The 7,898-nt window shown below is 44.3% G+C and overlaps 1 long non-coding RNA gene across 1 annotated transcript; it reads left to right on the top strand.

Moving 5' to 3' along the window:
- The first annotated feature begins 897 nt into the window (after window positions 1-897).
- On the top strand, window positions 898-7,638 carry LOC136397292 (uncharacterized). Its single transcript, XR_010749865.1, has 4 exons — window positions 898-1,034; window positions 1,799-1,893; window positions 2,490-2,560; window positions 7,157-7,638. It is a non-coding gene; the product is annotated as an uncharacterized lncRNA (long non-coding RNA).
- The last annotated feature ends 260 nt before the right edge of the window (window positions 7,639-7,898 follow it).

The following is a 7,898-nucleotide window of genomic DNA, read 5'->3' as shown; positions in this document are numbered from 1 at the left end:
AGGCGCCAATTCAAATTCTTGAAGGGAGAGGTGACCATATCTTCAGAGCCCACAGGGTCCTCATTGCCTTCTGAGGCCTATTGTGAACCTTTCATCTTCCATGTCTAGAGACCTTGGTATCAACAAGGCAATGGCACAGTCTAGTTGTCCAAGAAGCTTCTGGATTCCACGTCTGTGGATATAAGAGCACCAGACACAGATTAAGGTCAGTTGAGGCCCTGGGTGCAGAAGAAAATATTGGGCCCCTTAAAAAAGAGAGAGAGACAGGGAAAATGAACATACATGTTAACCATATTTTTAAATAAATAAAAAATATTTTATACTATTAATGTTAAAATTGCACATATGAAACCAAACTTGGCATCATTAAAAAAAAGTGTCAAGTTGGGTTTTTGCAGGGCCCTTCAGAAGTTGGGGTCCAGGGCGTGTGCCCGGTGTGCCCGCCGTTAAATCTGCCTCAAAAACCCAATTGCTATCCGTGCGTATTGCACAGAGCGAGGCCTGGCAGGCCTCACTGTCATTGCCAGCAGTGTTTCCTCGGGGCAGAACGATGGGCTGAGGGAAAAGGTGAAGGGAAACTTTCATTTCTTACTTCTCTGCTTCCATGTGCTTAGTTTTTTTTTATAACATACTTATTCCTTTAAATGTTTCAAACACATTTTTTAAAATCTTCATTGAGTCTTTCAAGTCCATGAAACAAATAGGTGCTGAGACAATGCATTGGGAAGGCGGGTTTGGCTCCAATTCTCTAACCGAAGCAGCTGGGGTCTGCTGAAACCACCCCTGTGCATTTATGTCACCTGCTCTTCTCCCCGCTTCTGCAGAGATGATTTGCAAATGAAGTTCCTTTTGCTGACCTGCCCCTGGGTTGAGGGATGAATGGGAGGCCAGAAGGGCCATGTGGAAAGTGGTCCCAGTGGGCTGGGCAGGGCGCCCAGGCTTGCGAGAATCAAGGTTGGCCAAGGCGGTCAGAGCCAGAGACCCCACAGCTTTGCTGGGACTCTCTGCCTCTGTCTTCTACCAGATTCTAGAAGGTAAAGTACTTTCAAGGCAGAAACCTGCCTGCGGAACAAGGCAGGTCCTGCGCACACCCACCGATCTGGCAGATGGGCCCTGGGAGCCAGTTCCGGGTGAGCAAGAACCCATGAGGCTGAGGGGGATATGGGGAGGGGGGCACTTGGGAGGGCTTCCCCTGCCAGGGGGCCAAAGAAGCTCAAAGGTGCAGCAGATTTCTTGCTAAGAGAAACTATGAGAGATCTAGACAGCAGCCCTAGTGTGGAGCATTGAGAACAAAGTAAGTCTCTGATTCCAGCCCCAGTGACTGACTAGGCAACTGAACAGTATTCTCAGGGATCCTGCTGATCAGCTAATGGGTGAGGGTTTTGTTTTTGTTTTGTTTTCAGTTATTTAAATCTCCTTTTAAAACTCTGGGTTAAAATGTGCCCTCCATGTAATTTCTCACCTGCTGGAGGGAAGGGGAGGGTAAAGGAGAGTAGAATTTATATGATTTAAATCCCATATGATTTGTACCTTTCTCCCCTCCCCCAAATAAAAAGTCATATCATCTTTGGATGGTTCCGGCATATCTGTTTTGCATGTACAAGTACACAGAATTTTCCTCCGGGTTAGATTTTTCTGTATTTCTACTGCCCTGAGAAGCCCACTTCTTGTCTGCTCATCTCTGACCTCTTCCTACTGCTTCCACTGTCTTTAGCCTCGAATCCCACACCCAATGGTTGAGTCTGGATATTTTAGAAAGCTCTGTAACTTGATTCCCAATCCCTCCCTATTGTTTTAGAGCTTGAACCCAAGGTGACAACCCTTCCACTTCAGCAGCCTGTCCTGAAACAGACTCTGGAGCAGGGAGCACATGGCTGTTGACTTCATAGCATCGTGAGTGTGATGACATTGACCATCCTTTTTCATGGGTTTCGATGGTCATGGGATTTTTAGATAGTTTCTGATATAAACTCACAGAGTCCTTCCATGGAATACGTCCCTCTGACTGCTTCTTAGAGGTGAAAACAAAAACGGAACTAGTATTTCACGTCTGACATCACCTTGCAGAACCCTCGTGAGTCTCGGGGATCCTGACAATCAGTGCCCGGACCAGGCAGACTCCCAGTGGAAGGAGGGTGGAAGCGATCTCACCTTGGTGAAAAGCCTAACAGGCATCCCCAAACTACGGCCCGCGGGCCACATGCGGCCCCCTGAGGCCATTTATCCGGCCCCCTGCCACACTTCTGGAAGGGGCACCTCTTTCATTGGTGGTCAGTGAGAGGAGCACTGCCCCAGTCCCATGTCTGCTGTGTCTCTCCCTGCCACACCCCATCAAAGCAGCAACTTGACCATAAGCAGATTTGAAAATCAAATCCAAAACATCAGAATCAACAAGGTCTTCAGCCGCCAACCCAGCATCGCTGTGGCGTCTTATCCTGGACAAATACGTGCGAAGATTTTTTTTTTCTCTCCTTTTGTATCTCTCCCAGGAAAGCTGAACTGATTAAAAAATAAAAGTAGCCAGCTGGTAGAAATCTTGGATCTGTGCTTTGAAGCTGAGGTAATAGACTTTTGAATAAACTACAAAATAAGGGACAAGGGGAAAATTGAAGGAGACTCTTGTACAGATTCTTGCTTACCACTTGATGACATGGTTTTCACATCAGATATTTAATGGCCCATCAATCTGATTACTGTACAATTAGTGCCACTTCCAAACCTGATTAGTCACTCTGGTCTTGTTTCTTACAAAGATTCATTCTAGATATTTCTCAATTAGGATTAAATGTCAACTAAAATGTAATACATGAAAAGTGTTATTAATATTATCATAACAATTTATGCTCCATCCATATTAAAGCATATAACACATTTGCCTAAAATGTGTGGTTGAAACCCTTTTCTTCGCAACCATAAGGAAAAGCAAAAGATGCTGGAACTAAATATGAATGAAATGTTCTGTCAAGAGCTTTGCAAACACTGCCCTAACCAGGCAAAATCAAATTTATCTCCACTAGATTTAGTTTAAATGGTTCATATTCACATGATTGCCAAAGATGGGGTGCTAAAGTCCTTTAAGAAATGATAATTTTGGAAATATACATTGGACTTTCACGTTTTTCCATTTGTATAGTCAAAGGCCCTTTATGAATTAGCAATGAGATTATACGAACAGATTTTCTTGGGATTATATGAAATGTTTTATTTTTAACTAGAAGCTTTAAAAGTGTGATGAAATCAACGCCTTACATTAAGTCTGCATAAAGCCTCAGGAAAAAAATTCTCATCAAAGGAACCAGTGAGAAAGCAAAGAGAAGGACAGATAGAAAAAACCCTGGCTAAAATGCTTTGCCATGAAAGTCTGATGTCTGTACGACGGCTTAAGAAGAGAAAAGAAATGAGAAACACAACTTCCACACGATCAGCCAAGGACTAGAAGAAATCCCTGGTCACCGGCACAGCAGCTAACCTGAGCATTTCTGTTCTGAAGCAGTTCTAGCAATGAAACCTCAAAGGCAAAGCCTAGGGTTTTATCGGATGGAAAAATTAGTTAGAAACAGCTTCAATTTACATTTTGGAAAATGAAACAAAGTATCAAAAGGTTAAAACCATTCTGTATCCAAAAACCCAAGATCCTAGATGTAATGACTGCTAATATTTCAGCTGTTTCCAGCCAATATTTTTAAGAAAGAGGGCTGGTTGTGTGTGTGTGTGTGTGTGTGTGTGTGTGTGTGTGTGTGTGTGTGTAATATCTTGTTTAAAACACAGTTGAAATCCTACCACATATAGAGTTTACAATTTATATTGTAAAATATTGGGTTGGGGAATAAGTTCGTAGCATTTTTACTGAAGACTTTTATTTAAACAAAAAACAATAATTATATCAATAAGTTAATCAATTATATATTCGCCGTTGCTGTTTACAACCTCTTCCCACCTCTCGACCAATTTGTTGATGCCGTTCCGCCAAAAATCGCCTAGTCTGGTGTCAAAGAAGTTGTTGAGCCAGTTTTTAAGGACCTCTTTGTTATCGAAGGTAACGCCCTTGATATGATTTGACAGGGAGCGGAAAAGACGGTAATCGGTCCGTGCAAGGTCAGGAGAATACCGCGGATGCTGAAGGATCTCCCATTCGAGCTCTTGGAGTGCGGCTTTGACGACTTGTGCAACATGGAGCCTGGCGTTGTCGTGAAGGAGTATGGTTTGACCATGTCGATCAGGTCTTTTCAGTCGAATAGCCTCATTCACGCGGTGTAGCTGGGCAATGTAGAGCTCCTTGTTGACCGTGGCATTCTTTCGAGCATTTCCCAGTGCACCATGCCCTCCCAGTCCCACCAAACACATATCATGATCTTCTTTGGATGAAGGTCCGGCTTGACTCTCGGCTTTGGCGTATCTCCTGGAGCCACCCACTCCTTTCTTTGCTTCATATTGATGTATAGGCACCATTTCTCATCTGCCGTGACGATTCGGTACAAAAAGCGCAGTTTATGACCACGTGTTGCTCGATGGTGGGCGAGATGCTGAGAAGCAATTTGAAGGTGACTTTCTTTGTTTTTTTCATTGAGCTCGTGAGGCACCCAGGCTCCCAATTTTTCGGTAAATCCCATTGAATGAAGGTAATTGAGAATCGTTTTATGATTGCAGTTCATTTTTTCCGCCAATTCACAACTGGTTTGGCGACCGTTCTCCTTCAAAAGTGATTTGAGACGTTCTTCATCGAATTCAGAAGGCCTTCTGTGGCGGGACGTGTCATCGACGTCAAAGTCGCCATTTTTGAACTTTGCAAACCATTTCCATGCTGTAGACTCGCCTATGACACCTTCTCCATACATGTCGCAAATGTCCTGGGCTGCTTCGGCAGCTTTTTGACCTCGATGAAAAGCAAAGAAGAGCAGGTGTCGAAAATGTTGATTTTTGCCTCCTGGGTATTCCATTTCTAAGCCTCAAAACTAATAAAAAATTAAATAACTCAAAAATACAATTAATATAGTTTTGTAGAGCAGAAAGAGTTTTATCGAATGAATACTTACCCTTTGCCAAACAGCAAACAAATCGTTGTAAAATAAAAGAAAATATAAAAACGCTACGAACTTATTCCCCAACCCAATATTAATGTATTCAGGAACCTCCGTGGCTGATGCAGGAAGAAGTTGCACACAGAGGAAAGCCTTCCTGCTTCTACTGCGAGTCTTAGGACCATGAATGGGGGAGAAAAGAGAACCACATTAAGCACGACTCCCACTCCACTCCCACGACTTTCAGCATCCACTGAGCTGACCACTCTAGTACTGTTTTTCCCTGCAGCCTTTATGACAACCTTGGAATGTCAGAACTTACTTTGTTGTTAACAAAACTAAGGTTCAGAGCCCAGAGTCATCACCTAAAAGTAACAGAGCCATGATTTAAACCCATATCTCTCCATCACTGACCCTCCCCAAAAGTATGGTGAAAAGTAATGTCAAGTGTCTGCAGATCTTCACATTTCAGCCATCCACTCATTCAATAACCACTGTGTGCCAGGCACTGTCCTACAAGCTGGCAGTAGAGCAGTGAACAAAAACAAGGTCCTGCCTGACCAGGCGGTGGCGCAGTGGATAGAGTCTCAGACTGGGATGAGGAACGACCCAGATTCAAGACCCCGAGGTCGCCAGCTTGAGCGTGGGCTCATCTGGTTTGAGCAAAAATCTCACCAGCTTGGACCCAAGGTCACTGGTTTGAGCAAGGGGTTACTCGGTCTGCTGAAGGCCCGCGGTCAAGGCACATATGAGAAAGCAATCAATGAACAACTAAGGTGTCGCAGTGCTTAAAAAAAACTAATGATTGATGCCTCTCATCTCTCCATTCCTATCTGTCTGTCCCTGTCTATCTCTCTCTCTGTCTCTGTAAAACAAACAAACAAACAAACAAAAACAAAAACAAGGTCCTTGCTTTGCATTCAATATAGAGAATAAACAAATTATGTGTGTGTGTACATATGTATTGTATATACACACATGCGTGTGTAGAGAGGCACATAGATAGATAATAGGATATATGTCAGATGCTGATAATGAAGGTAAGAGTTAATGGGACAGAAAGTAGCAGGAATGGGGCTGTACATTGCTTTCCTGTGGCTGCTGTAATAGATTACCACAAACTTGGTGACTTAAAATCACAGAAACTTCTGGCCTGTAGTGGCACAGTGGATAAAGTGTTGACCTGGAACTCTGAGGTTGCCAGTTTGAAACCCTGGGCTTCTCAGTCAAGCCAAGGTACATATGGGAGTTGATGCTTCCTGCTCCTCCTCCCTTCTCTTCCTCTTCTCTTTCCCTTCTCTCTCTCTCTCTCTCTCTCTCTCTCTCTCTCTCTCTCTTTTATTCTTCTTTAAAATAAATAAATAAAATCTTTTTTTAAAAGGGGAGGAATTTTGGCCCTGGCTGGTTGGCTCAGTGGTAGAGCATCAGCCTGGCATGCAGGAGTCCCGGGTTCGATTCCCGGCCAGGGCACACAGGAGAAGCGCCCATCTGCTTCTCCACCCAACCCCCTCTTCTTCCTCTCTGTCACTCTCTTCCCCTCCTGCAGCCAAGGCTCCATTGGAGCAAAGTTGGCCCGGGTGCTGAGGATGGCTCTGTGGCCTCTGCCTCAGGCACTAGAATGGCTCTGGATGCAACAGAGGGATGCCCCAGATGGGCAGAACATCGCCCCCTAGTGGGCATGCCGGGTGGATCCCAGTCAGGCGCATGCGGGAGTCTGTCTGACTGCCATTCCATTTCCAACTTCAGAAAAATAAAAAATAAAATAAATTTTAAAAAAAGGGGGGGGGAGGAATTTAAAAAAAAAATCACAGAAATTTATTCTCTCACAATTGTGGAGAGCAGGATTCCAACATCAACACTCTCCACAGGGCCTCGCACCTCTGAGAGTTCTCAGGCACCGCCTTCTTTGTCTGATCAGCTTCTGGGCTGTCAACATCTGCAGCTGCTCATTCCCGTCCCTGCCTCTGCCTGTGCACAGCCTTCTCAGTGTTTGTCTCAGATCTTCCTCTGACTTTCTCTTATAAGCACTCTTGTGACTGGACATAAGGCCCAGCCAAATAATCCAGATGATACCCTCATCTCAAAGTTCTTAACTGCATCTACAAGGACCTTTTTTCCAAGTAAGTTCATATTTACAGGTCTGGGAATTGGAATACTGTACAGACTTTTGGGAGACCACCACTCAGCCTACTACAAGCTGCTGTTACTGCTGCCCATGAGATGTCAGGAAAGCCCTCCCTATTACAAGGTTATTTAAGCGGAGACCTGAATAAAGGGGACACTTATGCAAGGTGCAGGTGGAGGAACAAGTCCAAGGGCTCTGATGGAAAGTGTGTGTGCTGTGTCTGAGTCACAGCAAAGGCGCTGTGTGGTTGGAGTCGTGTGAACAAGAGGAGACTGACATGAGAAGAGGTGAATTGTGATGAATAATCTCGTTGCCACATATGAAGGTTATAATCTGCTTTCGTTATGTGGCCCGCAAGAGGCCAATGAATCTAACACCTGGTGACTTAATCCATACAAGGGCAGTTCACTGTCAGGTGTCTTCAAAATAGTTCAAGGATTTTGGCAGAGTAGACTTGATTTTCCAAAGGTAAATTCCAGTCTACCAACTATATCCCTACTGTTTTATAAACTGACACCTCTGAAAAAATTTCCTGGCCCACATCCCCATCTAAGATAGGTAATCTCTTTCTGAATTTCCCTAGAACCTTGTCCCACACTCATGATGATGTACTGTGACTTGTCACCCCACCCTGTTCAGCTGCTATGTCCCAGTCTAATCTCCACGCTTGTTGACTGCAGGAAACAAATCATCTTCATATTCTTAACACTTACAGCAGGCAAGTGATTAATGCCATTGAATGAGTGAAGGAATGA

Source organism: Saccopteryx leptura, chromosome 3, assembly GCF_036850995.1.
Source record: "Saccopteryx leptura isolate mSacLep1 chromosome 3, mSacLep1_pri_phased_curated, whole genome shotgun sequence".
Lineage (NCBI taxonomy): Eukaryota > Metazoa > Chordata > Mammalia > Chiroptera > Emballonuridae > Saccopteryx > Saccopteryx leptura.
This window is presented reverse-complemented; position numbering and strand designations above follow the sequence as displayed.